Source organism: Anabrus simplex, chromosome 2, assembly GCF_040414725.1.
Source record: "Anabrus simplex isolate iqAnaSimp1 chromosome 2, ASM4041472v1, whole genome shotgun sequence".
In the NCBI taxonomy this organism is placed as follows: domain Eukaryota; kingdom Metazoa; phylum Arthropoda; class Insecta; order Orthoptera; family Tettigoniidae; genus Anabrus; species Anabrus simplex.
The window spans coordinates 1,207,333,473-1,207,347,516 of NC_090266.1; positions in this window are offsets into that span (position 1 = coordinate 1,207,333,473).

Genomic DNA, 14,044 nt, shown 5'->3' on the forward strand with positions numbered 1-14,044 from the left:
AGTTTTCGATAAAAAGTATTCTCTCACCGTTCAGCTTTCAGGCCATCTTTCCTGCAACGGGGTGAAACTCTGAATATAGTAAGTAATCGGAAATCTCATTTTCATTCGTTGTGATTCCTACTACAGTCTTTCGAATAAGATGCAAGTGACAACGTCACTCATATATCGTATCTCCCATGGTCTCAGTATTGGAAATCCATCTGAATGCCTGTATAGTAGACATATATTCGTCAGAAACATATAGACCTAATCAAATTTATTGCCATTCTAAAACTTTTGATCTGAAACCATGTATTCTATATTTCTTCAGAAACATGTAATCAATTTTATTTACATTCCAAAACCTCATATCTAGCTAAAATATGGCAGTACGCATTAATGACCGTGTCTTTTTATTATTACTATACTGTGATTTAGGTACGTGTCAAGTGAACTGAAAATGTCCTCTCACGCTGAAATATGAAAATAAAAGGAAATAACTGAATGGAGCTTTTAAAAAGATATATTTATTTTTGTCGATTTTGAAGGATGATAAACAGTGTTATGATGCCACATAGAGAATGAATAGACTTATTAAATTGGTAATAGGTTCTGGAATGTTATTGCGAAAAATATTTGTGAATGGGCTCGTTTAATTAGGAGATGTACGCGAAATGAACATTGACCGTAAAGCAGACCGGTCATATTATGAGAATCTAATTCATTGGAGCACTAATTTCTATGTTTTCTCTATTCACAGACTACCAGTGCGTAAATCAATTACAGATTGAAATTATGAATCAGATGTAAATAGAACAAAATGCCAACATTTCCAAATTTCGGACTTGACAGTACATCGTATTTTACTGTACTTATTCCTTCATTGTTACATTTACTGATGCATGCATTTCAAGTTACAGCAGCGGGTACATATATTCATAAAGTTTTACTTCCAATTATTTGGTAAATGATCCTTTGAATATGAAAGTAGAATTTATCATCAATAAGAAATTATGTGTACACCGCGTTCTATATCACCTACACTACTTTTGGAGGAATCACTAAAAGATCAACCTATGTACTTAGAGAGCTCCCACGTTTCTAAAACAATATATTGGCCAGGAGCTATATAAGTTGACAAGTCTAGTGAGGTTTGAACACAGGATTACTGACCACACAACACACAATGACTCTTCCCTGGTTCGACTCCAGAGAGAGTCCAGTAGTAATTCACACAGTCAAATCCAGTGAGCTACTTACTGACAAATAGACAACAACAGTTCAAAAGTGCTAACCAGCACTACACTATTCCGCACAACAACGAAAGATAACACAGCTCCAATTCTACTCATCATTGTTCTGCTCCACAGTGGAAAAATATTTAGTTTACTTTGATCCTCACAACAATATTCTCTATTGCCCACTTTGTGTTTTCGTTTACCCAGCTCTCTAACGCAGAATGTCCACATGCTTAAGATGTTAATATAAAACAGTTACAAATACGCACTACACGGAGCCCTTAATCATAAAGTTTGGACGAATCCCCGACAGCTTCACCACCACCGCCGCAGAAAGCCCAGACATTACTGAAATGGCATTCTGGTGAAACGAATAGCGAAGTCGATCCCGATGAGTTCCTCACAACACCAAATGTTCTATTATACACTAGTCTGCCAAGTTCACTATAATAATAATTTCGTGTGGCGATTTCTAGCCGAGTGCAGCCCTTGTAAGGCAGACCCTCCGACGAGGGTGGGCGGCATCTGCCATATGTAGGTAACTGCGTGTTATTGTGGTGGAGGATAGTGTTAAGTGCGGTGTGTGAGTTGCAGGGATGTTCGGGACAGCACAAACACCCAGCCCCCGAGCCATTGGAATTAACCAATGAAGGTTAAATTCCCCGACCCGGCCAGGAATCGAACCCGGGACCCTCTGAACCGAAGGCCAGTACGCTGACCATTCAGCCAACGAGTCGGACGCCAAGTTCACTTATTTGGATGCATCAGGTGACATCATAATAATAATGATAATAATAATAATAATAATAATAATAATAATAATATAATATAATATAATATAATATAATATAATATAATATAATATAATATAATATAATATATAACATTATAATAATTTTAATTTATTATTATTATTATTATTATTATTATTATTATTATTATTATTATTATTATTATTATTATTATTTCCTATGGCAAGTGCTAGCCAGACGCAGCATTTGCACGGCATACTCTCCGACGTGGGTGGGTGTTTTCTGCCATTTATGGAAATTGCGTGTTATTGTGGTAGAGGATGGTCTTGTTTGTATGTTATGACTGGTGCATGAGATGTAAAAATGTTGGGGACAGCACAAATACGCAGTCCCCAGTCCAGTGGAATTAACTATTGAAGAAGAATATCATCGACCCGGCCCGGAATCGAACCCAGAGCCCTCTGAACTGAAGTTCACTATGTTGACCATTCAGCCAGGCAGCCGGACATAGCTCACCTTATAAGTAGAGCTCTGCACGGAGTGTCTTGCTGGATGCAAACCGTATGGCAGTGCGGATAATTTTGCTGAGAATTTTCAAATAGGCCTAATTAAGTTTATTGATTTTTCACTAGGTATGCTCTTATTTTTGCTTGTGGTTAGGCGACCTTTGACACTGATATGGAAGAATAGTGATGTATATATAAAAAGAGCATTGAGATCATAAAGCCGTAAATCTGATCTAAGACTAAGTGACTCCTGACCGCAATTAGTTGAAGGAAAGAACAAAGTTACCGAAAGAGAACCGCTCAATATGTCTGTAGTTTTCACAAGACGAAATCCTTCATTTATACTTGCGACTGTAGGAGGTCTGATGCCAGGTAACAGGCCTATTGTTAAATATAGTTAAATAGTTACAATATCCGCGGACAACCATTCGAATGCGGATCATTCTTTGAATATCAGCGCAGGATTCTACCTATAAGCAACACATTCAGAACTATTATCTCGGGGACTGGCTGCATACAAGGACACAGGGCAAGAGTCTTTCATACCCCAGTATATTCTATTCGTAGATACTGTAACACTGAGACATGTCATTGAAATATTAAAAAGCTGATTGTATACAGGTTTCTTAGTCTTAAAAATTCAGCCTTTCTCACCCGTGTGGTTTTGAGCCAACAGTGGTTTACACATCCTTATATATCACATCGTTGAGTTAGGTACTTCCTTACTTCGGAATTCTTTTCTGTCCTTGAGTAAGAAGTGTGACTCCTCGATGGAACTCTCGTCGCATTGGGCCGGATTATTTCAATAATGTGTAAAAATAACAAATGATAGGATCACGGTTACGATACTGCGAAAAATCTTTAAACAAGAACAACAACAAAGATAGAAAGAAACATATGCACAGTACATACGAGCATAAGGACACTTTGTTTGACTGAGCAAGTGGCCGCACGGTTTGGCTCACGTAGCTGTCAGATTGCATTCGGGAGTTAGTGGATTCGAACCCCACTGCCGACAAACATGAAGATAGTTATTCGTGGTTTTCACATCAGGCAAATGTTAGGACTGTACCTTAACTAAGGATAGGGTCGCTTCCTTCCCGCTCCCTAACCCTTATTTACCCCATCGTCGCCGGTGCGACGTAAAGCAAATTGTAAAAAGGAACTTATTGAATTAGAAAAGTGCAGATAATTTGTTTCAGGCTTGATGAAAGTGAGATTTTGAACTGCACACCAGTGGAATGCTTTGAAGAACACCTAGTAAACATAGTGTAGATAGAGCGGGCTTTACAACACTAACTTTTGGTGTGGAGAGAGCACTCGAATTGTACGTCGAAGGAAAGGTGTATATGTCCACAGGTTGGTCATGCTTTCAGAATTCATTGTGACAGTGACCATTGAGGACAATAGAGCTATTTTCTATCGTCTGTAGGTTATATAGGGTGTTAGGGGTATACGTGCAGATATTAAGCTAGTCGGCAAAGAAAAATACATCTCACAATATATGCTATGTGCTTTTTCCCTTATCGTATTAGTTTGCCCATAACTGAGCCAAATATTTCAGGACCTAATGTGTTTTGAACGGCCGTAGCAGGATATGCCGGTTACGTCATTCTGTCCACTCCTAGTGGAAGTAAAGTAGCAGAGTATAGGGCTTGCTGAACCTGTTTCTTATCGCAGGCCAACACATGTTGTTGTGCACTTCCCCTAAAGGCTTGGCAAGTAGGAGAGCATGACTCACGTGCCAGGCCACTTGCTGTACTCGAAAACCGGTCTAGGGTACTCTGTGGGAAATGTACACAGAATTCTTACAGTGACCTCGAAGATACGTACCAGCACATACATGCGAATCAAGTATTGTGTAGGTGTGTGTGATTTATAAGACGTCAATGGCATTACTCAGTGATCCAAGCTGACAAAATGAAAGGAAATAGTTAGTAAGTAAACGAAAAATGAGCGCAACATTTCTGTGCTGATATTGCGACAGTCTACGATGAATTTCTGACAATAGACAATGCAAGTTGTCTATGTTTATTCATAAAATTTTTCAGGTCAATGAAAGGACGGTGGACATTGAAAGAAAAGGCTGCAAGTATTCAGTCATTTTGTTATTAATGAGACAGATTTCAAAAACCGTAGTTGCAACCATACATGAACATTGCTCGAAGGAAAAATAGCTACTGTGGATTTTTTTGCTAGTTGCTTTACGTCGCACCGACACAGATAGGTCTTATGGCGACGATGGGACAGGAAAGGGCTAGGAGTGGGAAGGAAGCGGCTGTGGCGGTAACTAAGGTACAGCCCCAGCATTTGCCTGGTGTGAAAATGGGAAAACGCGGAAAACCATCTTCAGGTCCGCCGATAGTGTGGTTCGAACCTGCTATCTCCAGAATACTGGATACTGGCAGCACTTAAGCGACTGCAGCTATCGAGCTCGGTCCACTGTGTAATTGCCGCCGTGCATTTATAATAGAAGGTTTATTCTTCTTTTTCCTAATCTGTTTACCCCCAGGGTTGGTTTTCCCTCGGACTCAGCGAGGGATCCCAACTTTACCACCTCAAGGGCAGTGTCCTGGAGCGTGAGACATTGGGTCGGGGGATACAACTGGGGAGATTGACCAGTACCTCTCCCAGGCGGACTCACCTTCTATGCTGAACAGGGGCCTTGCGGGGGCATGCGGAGATTGGAAGGAATAGACAAGGAAGAGAGGAGGAAGCGGCCGTGGCCTAACGTTAGGTACCATCCCGGCATTTGCCTGGAGAAGTGGGAAAGTACGGAAACCACTTTCAGGATGGCTGAGGTGGGAATCGGACCACCTCTACTCATTTGACCTCCCGAGGCTTAGTGGAACCCGTTCCAGCCCTCGTACCACTTTTCAAATTTTGTGGCGGAGCTGGGAATGGAACACGCGCCTCCGGGGGGTGGCAGCTAATCACACTAACCACTATACCACAGAGGTGGACAGAAGGCTGATTACTGGACAGTAAGTTCCGATAGGTAATGTAACGGACCCGTTTAATTAAAACTTCCGTAATAATAAGTTTACTACTACTACTACTACTACTACTACTACAACTACTACTATCTTTACGTTCCACAAACTAATTTTCACGGTTTTCGGAGGAGCTGAAGTGCCAGAATTTTGTACCGCAGTACTTTTTTAAGTGCATGTAAGTCCACAGACACGAGACTGGCGTATTTCAGCACCTTCAAATACCACCGAACTGAGCCGCCATCGAACCTGCCAAGGTGGGATCAGAAGACCAGCGCTCTATAGTCCTAGCTACTCAGACCGGCATTGGAGCTTAGAGTAAGTTGATCGTGCGGTTAAGGGTGCTCAACTGTGAGCTTGCATTCTGGTGATAGTGGGTTCGAACTCCACTGTCGGCAGCCGGGAAGATGGTTTTCCGTAGTTTCCCATTTTCACATCAGGGAAATGCTGGGGCTGTACCTTTATTGGACTTCGAACGCTTCCTTCCCACTTGTATCCCTTTTCTCTCCCATCGTCACCGTAAGAACTATTTGTGTCGGTGCGACGTAAAACAATTTGTAAGTACATGTTTCGGTAATTTCGGAGATATGTCTGCAATTATAATATTAATAATAATTCGGACCTGTTAAAAGTTCACTATTTTCTTTAGTGTTTTCTGACAGATTACGAGCTACGAAGTTTGAGTGGGGCGATTAACTTTTATTTTCATAATAGTTAGCAATAATAAACTAACACAGTTTTTATAATAATATTGTTAGTGGCTTTTCGACGGATGCAAGCTGACAGCTGCGCGCTCCTAATCACACGGCCAACTCGCCCAATAATAATAATAATAATAATAATAATAATAATAATAATAATAATGTGCCAATGGAGACGCTCGGTGTCGGAATTTTGCCCACATGTATTCTTTAACGTGCCTCTAAATCTACCGATCAGAAGCGGTCTATTTGAGCACCTTCAAATACCAGCGGACTGAGCCAGGATCGAGCCTGCTAAGTTCATGAAACCAGTGCTTGAACCGTCTGAGCCACTCAGCCTGGCAACTTTTATTTTGATACGTTTAATAGGCACTGGAAAATCAGCAGTAAGCTAGAAGGCTTTCATTTACATTTAAATATGTTCTCTTCGGTTGGAACCACGAAAGGAAGGTACGTTTAATTAATTTATGTTTATAACATGTCCCTTACTGGTATGAAGTAAAACGTTCGATGTGTTTTGACAGTTCAATTCCGATACTACTCACTTGGAAATCCTATCCCATGCATTCTTTCGTTGACGTAATAAACTTTATTTACGTACACGTCAACACGGTATGTTTCTGCATACGGCGAGTTGGACTCCCAAAAGACCATGATATTGAAATCGCACTCTGGGAAAATATTCCACGTAAACAGTTCGACAAAAGCACAAGACCTGTCACATGCCGGTTCGATTTTCTGCTGTTCCAAGCGACGGGGATGTGGCTGGACGGGTTCCCCGTCCCTACGTGAAACCGGTCTGTCTGACCTTGACCTGAATAACAGCTGTCAGAGTTGCGAGTTATCGTCCGTACTAGTACGCGAGTTACTTCGTTAGAGTAGCATCAGTAGTAGTATTTGAATAATGCCAGTGTATGAATGCCACGAATACCATGATATGCAGCTAGTGTATCGTGTGGCAGAACAGAACACGGGTCGCCCTTCATGAATCTATCGGGAAAGGCTTCGAGCAATTTATATTTTGTTCTTATTCACTACGAGTTAAAACAGAGGACACTTTGCGTTTTTAAGGGCCGATGACATTAAGACAGCAATTATCATCATCATCATCACGTATAAAAATTCAATAAAATAATTGTTTTATATTCATCATTACTGAAATAGGAACTATAAACATTTAACTTAAGAAGGTTGCCTAGAGTGTTCTGTTAGTTTACAAAAGAAAGTTTAAATTTCTTTTAGTGTAAGGCAATCTGTATGTTTTTGTTTTCTAAACTGTTGTACTGTAATGTTTAACATAGGTACATTTTGTTCACAGGCGTTTTCGTGTACGTTCGTAAATCCGTACTTTTCTATTCGAGATAGTCTTGTTACCGTCCACCTGGATTTACGGAGCCCGTACTGTATGTTAGTTCATTATTTTTCTACAACAGAGTGTTACTAATGCGACTGTAGTTCCTACGACCACGCCACTCTTATGTCTGTGTCACTAATGTGCTCTTTGTTCGGCTCTGCCCTGCTTGACTATATGGCTCACGTTACCTTCTTCTTCCTCTTCTTCTACTGCAGCCTTATGTCTTAACAGGTATACTGTATTCTACCGACATCATCTTAACACGCAATAGCGTAATCTGCTGCGATTTACCGAGCTCGATAGCTGCAGTCGCTTAAGTCCGGCTCCATGGCTATATGGTTAGCGTGCTGGCCTTTGGTCACAGGGGTCCCGGATTCGATTCCCAGCAGGGTCGGGAATTAAACCTTAATTGGTTAATTTTGCTGGCAAGGAAACTGGGTGTATGTGCTATCTTCATCTTCATTTCATCCTCATCACGACGCGCAGGTCACCTACGGGAGTCAAATCAAAAGACCTGCATCTGGCAAGCCGAACTTGTCCTCGGACACTCCCGGTACTAAAAACCATACGACATTTCATTTCAGTGTGGCCAGTATCCATTATTCGGGAGATAGCGGGTTCGAACCCCACTCTCGGCAGCCCAGAAGATGGTTTTCCGTGCTTTCCCATTTTCACACCAGGCAAATGCTGGGGCTGTTCCTTAATTAAGGCCACGGCCGCTTCCTTCCCTGTCCTAGCCCTTTCCAGTCCCATCGTCGCCATAACGCCTATCTGTGTAGGTGCGACGTAAAGCCAATAGCTGCTGCGATTTGTTAATATCACCATCGTAGTAAAATGTAATATACTTGTGGCGGAATCTTCTTAGATACTTTCGACATCTGTGGATTGTGTATAATTTGATAACTCATCTGTACTCATGAAAGCGACCTTCGGCCTGGCGTTCAGGTTAATAGCTACATGTCTCTAACGTGTAACCTTGTTTATGTTTCTTAGGTTTGCTTATGTGTATGTTTGATGTTTATACACAATACGAGATTACATCTGACTCATCCCCACGAGCTTGACCTGGTTCTCGTCTTACACATAGTAATCTGTACGTAACTACTGCGACCGATGCTAACTCACGTGACATATATTTCATCTTGTTTCCTCTTAAACCACGCATATTTTACTATTTTCTTCCACGTATTTCAGCTTTTAATGACCTGATAATAATAATAATAATAATAATAATAATAATAATAATAATAATAACGTTAAGTGCTTTACGTCCCACTAACTACTTCTACGGTTTCCTGAGATGCTGAGGTGCCCGAATTTAGTCCCGCAGGAGTTCTTTTTATGTGCCAGCAAATCTGCCGACACGAGGCTGACGTACAGTAGTTTAACACCTTCAAATACCACCGGAGTGGGCCAGGTTCGAACCTGTGAAGTTGGAGTCAAAAGGCCTGCACCTCAACCGTCTGAGCCACTCAGCCCGGAAGGAGGCACGAAATGTAGGTACGTTTAATTTATTTAGTTATATAACATGTCCAATATTCCTTTGAAACTAAACGTTTGATGTGTTTCGATAATTCAGTTCCGATGTTACTCATTTGGGCATCCCATGACTGCTTTCGTTGGCGTCAGGAACTGCCATTTTTATTCTACCTTTACGCAATGCACAACGGGGATCGTACCGTATTTCACGTCCCGGCGCGCCTATACCAACCAGTAATTATATCACGCGCTCGTACAGGTCCCGCACCGATACAGGTATTTCAGGTCATTTCCATACTCACTAGACCACGGGGCTGATGACCACAGATATCCCAATCCCTAAAGGACATAACAGCAAATGAACCAGTATTAACGCTGAGAATTCGGTACATCTCCAGGGTCCGAAACCGATGACCAGGGTTGTCTGTAGCCCTTAAGCCGGAAACTAAATACTGACAACAACGAAACCAGTCTGGCGAGAATGTGACGTAACATGGCATACACTACTGTAGTAGCCACGTTCAGCTGTTATCGTAGCTCAGTTGCTCTTAAACATAAAACCAGTTTGACAAGTATATTACGTAACATCTCGTGCATTGCACAGGTAGCGTTCAGCTGTTACAGCAGTACATTTGCACGTAAACATAAACAGAAACCAGTTTGGCACGGCTGGCGCGTGACTCGCCTGTTCTCAAAGGGAAGCTATCCATTCACAAGAACAAGGCACACTACCTATTCTAAAAACATCGTATCTCTTTGCTCTCGTAAATAACTTCCGAGGATTACTAAAAGTTTGGTATATAGTGGTTCGTCACATCGTTCTCTATTGCTAGAAGAAATATCTGCAGGTATACACCTAACACCCTATATAGATTTCTGAAAGATAAGAAGAGGAAGGCGAAAGGGATGTAAAATTGCCTACGTGGTAAGTGGCAGCCAATGAACATTCACAGGTACGCGGGGTTAGTATAATTTTGCTAGATAAAAGTGAAAAATGAAATAATGTTCACCCAAGTGTCCATCTTCTTAGTGTCATAGTTAGTGTTATTAGCTGCCGTCGTCGAAGTCGGAGTTTTCGAATCCCGATACTGCCAGAGATTTAGGAATGGCTGGAGGGCTGAGATATGATAAGAAATACTACATGCAGCTCCCAATTGCAGGCCTTTTGTCCAGGAGGTCCCGGGTTCGATTCCCGGCTGGTTCGGAGATTGTAACCTTCCTTGGTTATTCCGATGGCTCAGGATCAGAGTATGTGTGCCGTCGTTATCATTTTAACAGTTTTTTGAACTTATATCAAATTTTAAAATCAGAATATCGCCCATATATAACATGGAAATGCTGTAGGGAACGCCCACATTGAATCTCCACATAAGTAGGACACCGTGATCACAGACGCGCACGTCGCCTGTAACGCGTCAACTCGGAAGACCTACACCAGGCTTCTGCGTAGTCCACACGCCAACATAATAATTATTATTATTGTTGTTATTATTATTAATGTTATTATTATTAAACATGTATATTAATTTTGCTTCTGTATAAAGCTTGTCTGTGAGCCTCCGTGTCTCAGGCAAAAGCACGCCGGCCTCTTACGGCTGGATTCCGTGGTTCATATCCCGGTCACTCAATATGAGATTTGTGCTGGACATAGCGGAGGCGGGACAGGTTTTTCTCCGGGTACTCCGTCTTTCCCTGTCATAATTCATTCCAACAACACTCTCCAGTGTCATTTCATTTCATCTGTCATTCATTAATCATTGCTCCATAGTGGTGCGACAGGCTTCGGCAACCGGCACAATACCTATCCTCGCCGCTAGATGGGGGCTTCATTCATTCCATTCCTGACCCGGTAGAATGACTGGAACAAGCTGTAGATTTTCATAAAGCTTGTGTATTAAACTATTTTTACTGACCATGTATTTATTATCATCTTTGCCTGCAGCTTGATTTTGAGGAACCTCAATTCGAACTATACAGAGCAGAAGAAAGGAAGCTGTTAAAATGAAATACCATCCCTACAATTTTCATTTTTATTGACATGCTGTTGTGTTAGGCCTTAACCTGTATATAATTATTTAATGTTAACATCTACATTTGTTTGAACATTACTTTACTCTGTTCATGCTTATTTACCATAAATTAGGCCTACTGCCTGAAGAATTTACTATGATAATTTTGTCATATAGCCTCTTTGTAATTCCATTGCAGCTCTTCACGATATATGCAACTCTCTTTCTTACTGATGAAAAATTTCTCTCTTATCATTAATTTCACAATTTTCCGATTCTAGGAAACTATTAATTACATGCAATCCCTCATCTGGGAGTACAAGATGAGAGTCATATCTTCCTCGGTAAATAAAATTAATTTCAATAACTTTTGTGTACTTAAATCCATTTTTTAAAATCCAAAATCGCCTATAATAGTACAGAAATGCTGTAGGGAACGCCCGCATCGAGTATCAAGGTGGCGGCTGCAAAGGTATTATTCTTGTCCTGACCTTTACATATTAACCTTGGTAGAACGGCAATTACTTGCACTGTTCTGCAGCCGTCAGACCCGTTGTCTCATCGAGGTCGTCTGAAAGGTTGAGACCGACTGAGCGTGAAACTTTTGTCCAACTCTGCGTGAACTTCTGAATTGTTGTAATCATACCATCCGCGCAAGAGCGGGTGTACCACAAATACGTCAAATGCTTGTGACTCTTTCTCATGTAAGTTCTAACAGAAATGTGGCTGGAGTAGTAGTAAATAATGTTAGTAATTTGTTTCGAGAATTGTTGTGAATATAGAGACGGTAGCACTATTAACGACTGTCATTTCTCCAAGTGTATGCAATGGCGTGCAGTCTTCTGAACGATGTACTCCTTGTGTGTGTTTGTGTAGAGCAGTGGTCGACAAACATTATGTGGTGCGCCCACAACCCCCACACCTTATCTAACATAAAATTCCTTGCACACCCTATATTCTCCCTCCCTTCCTTCCTTCCTTCCTTCCTTCCTTCCTTCCTTCCTTCCTTCCTTCGAACAACTCGTAAATTGCAGACAATTCTTGCTCACGGGATCATCTCCTTGGGCGTATTTATCAAATGTATCAAATGTATCAAATTAATAAATTATTATTATTATTATTATTATTATTATTATTATTATTATTATTATTCACACTGACAAGTGACTCTAATTGTCATCACGCTACCTTTGATCGGAACTTAGCAACACGAGTATGGTAGGTTGTTGAGCGGGATACGGCAGCATCTAAATCCTGAACTCATGCTGGCAGGGTTCCTAGCTAGTTGCTTTAGGTCCCACCGACACAGATAGGTCTTATGCCGAAGATGGGATAGGAAAGGCCTAGGAATGGGAAGGAAGCGGCCGTGACCTTAATTAAGGTACAGGCCCCAGAATTTGCCTGGTGTGAAAAAGGGGGAACCACAGAAAACCATCTTCAGAGCTGCCGACAGTAGGGATAGAACCCACTATCTCCCGGATGCGAGCTCACAGCTGCGTGCTCCAAACCGCACGGCCAACTCGTCCGGTGGGCAGGGTTTAATATACTGAGAATAGTAATAACTGTGTGTGCAGAGGAGATGAGGTTTATAATGTTATATTAACTTCCAAGCATAGCCGTGTCCAACGATTTTCTGTATGAGAAATTAAATAGGACAAGGTTTGGTCACTGTAGATGGATGCACATTTCGCAGAACAGGCAAACACAGCGAGGAGTATCATGCAGGGGCACTGTTATAAGATGCAAGCCACGTGTTTTTTAAAATGATACTACTCATATTTTATTCAGTAACGAATTGTCATAATCACGAAGCCGTTGATAGTTGGGATAGGAAAGTGTAAAGGTAAAATATTTTACTTAATTGCCTAAAAGACCATCAAAGGTGATTCGGAAAGAAGTTGCCCGTGAAAAGATTGAAGTTTCAAATAAGAATGTGACATGTGACATATTGTCACCATTACCGTAAACATCAGACGAATTTCGCAGAGGTTTGTAGGAAATGACGTTTTAAAGTGTGAGGAATGAACTCTTGCTTGTGATTTAATATAGCAACCTAAAAAGTTAGTTTTGCAACGAAAAGGAATATACGACACCTTCTTCTTCTTTTTCTACCGCCTATCCCACATCTGTTGGGTTGCGGGTGCGAACTGCGTCGCATATGTGGATTTAGCCCTGTTTTAAGGCCGGATCCCCTTCTTGACGCCAATAATCTACGACTGCTATGTGAGAGTAATAACATTTTCTTAGATGGTACCTTCTGCTGTATTATTTTACCAGTTCTTTATAATTCATGTATCCAATAATGATCAGTACATTCTTTTAGCTTTTTTTGTTTTCTTATTGACAAAGAAAACACCAGTCTCGTGTAAGAAGGTGTTGAATGAAATCGTAAATGCCTGTGAGAATACTGAGTTTGAACACTCAGCGGTTGCGGCTAATTTTGAAGTAGCTATACATAAAATCAGTCAGTTGTGACCGTAATCATCTATCGTATATTTCATTTGACGCAGACTTGGTGAAGAAAAATTCTAACTTCAGAGCTATCTTCCGAATATAAGCAAAAGAGTACCGATAGAGAACAATGGTTGCACTGGGTGTTCGGATTACCTTCCTCCCTTTCGAGGAAATAGGAGAAGTCTTTGTAGAAGGTTCAATTAGCAAAAAACCAATCTAACCAAATGTTACAAGTTTAGAAGATCATTTAACAACAAATTTCATAGGTTCTGAATCAGCGTTTCCTCCAGAAATTTGGGCATATGACGCAATCACATTAGAAATAACATTACCGGGCGAGTTGGCCGTGCAGTAAGGGTCGCACAGCTGTGAGCTTGCATCTGGGAGATAGTGGCTTCGAACCCCACTGTCGGCAGCTCTGAAGACGGTTTTCTGTGGTTTCCGATTTTCACACCAGACAAATGGTGGGGCTGTACCTTAATTAAGGCCACGGCCGCTTCCTTCCTACTTCTAGGCCTTTCCTGTCCCATCGTAGCCATAAGACTTATCTGTGTCAGTGCGACGTAAAGCAAATACCAA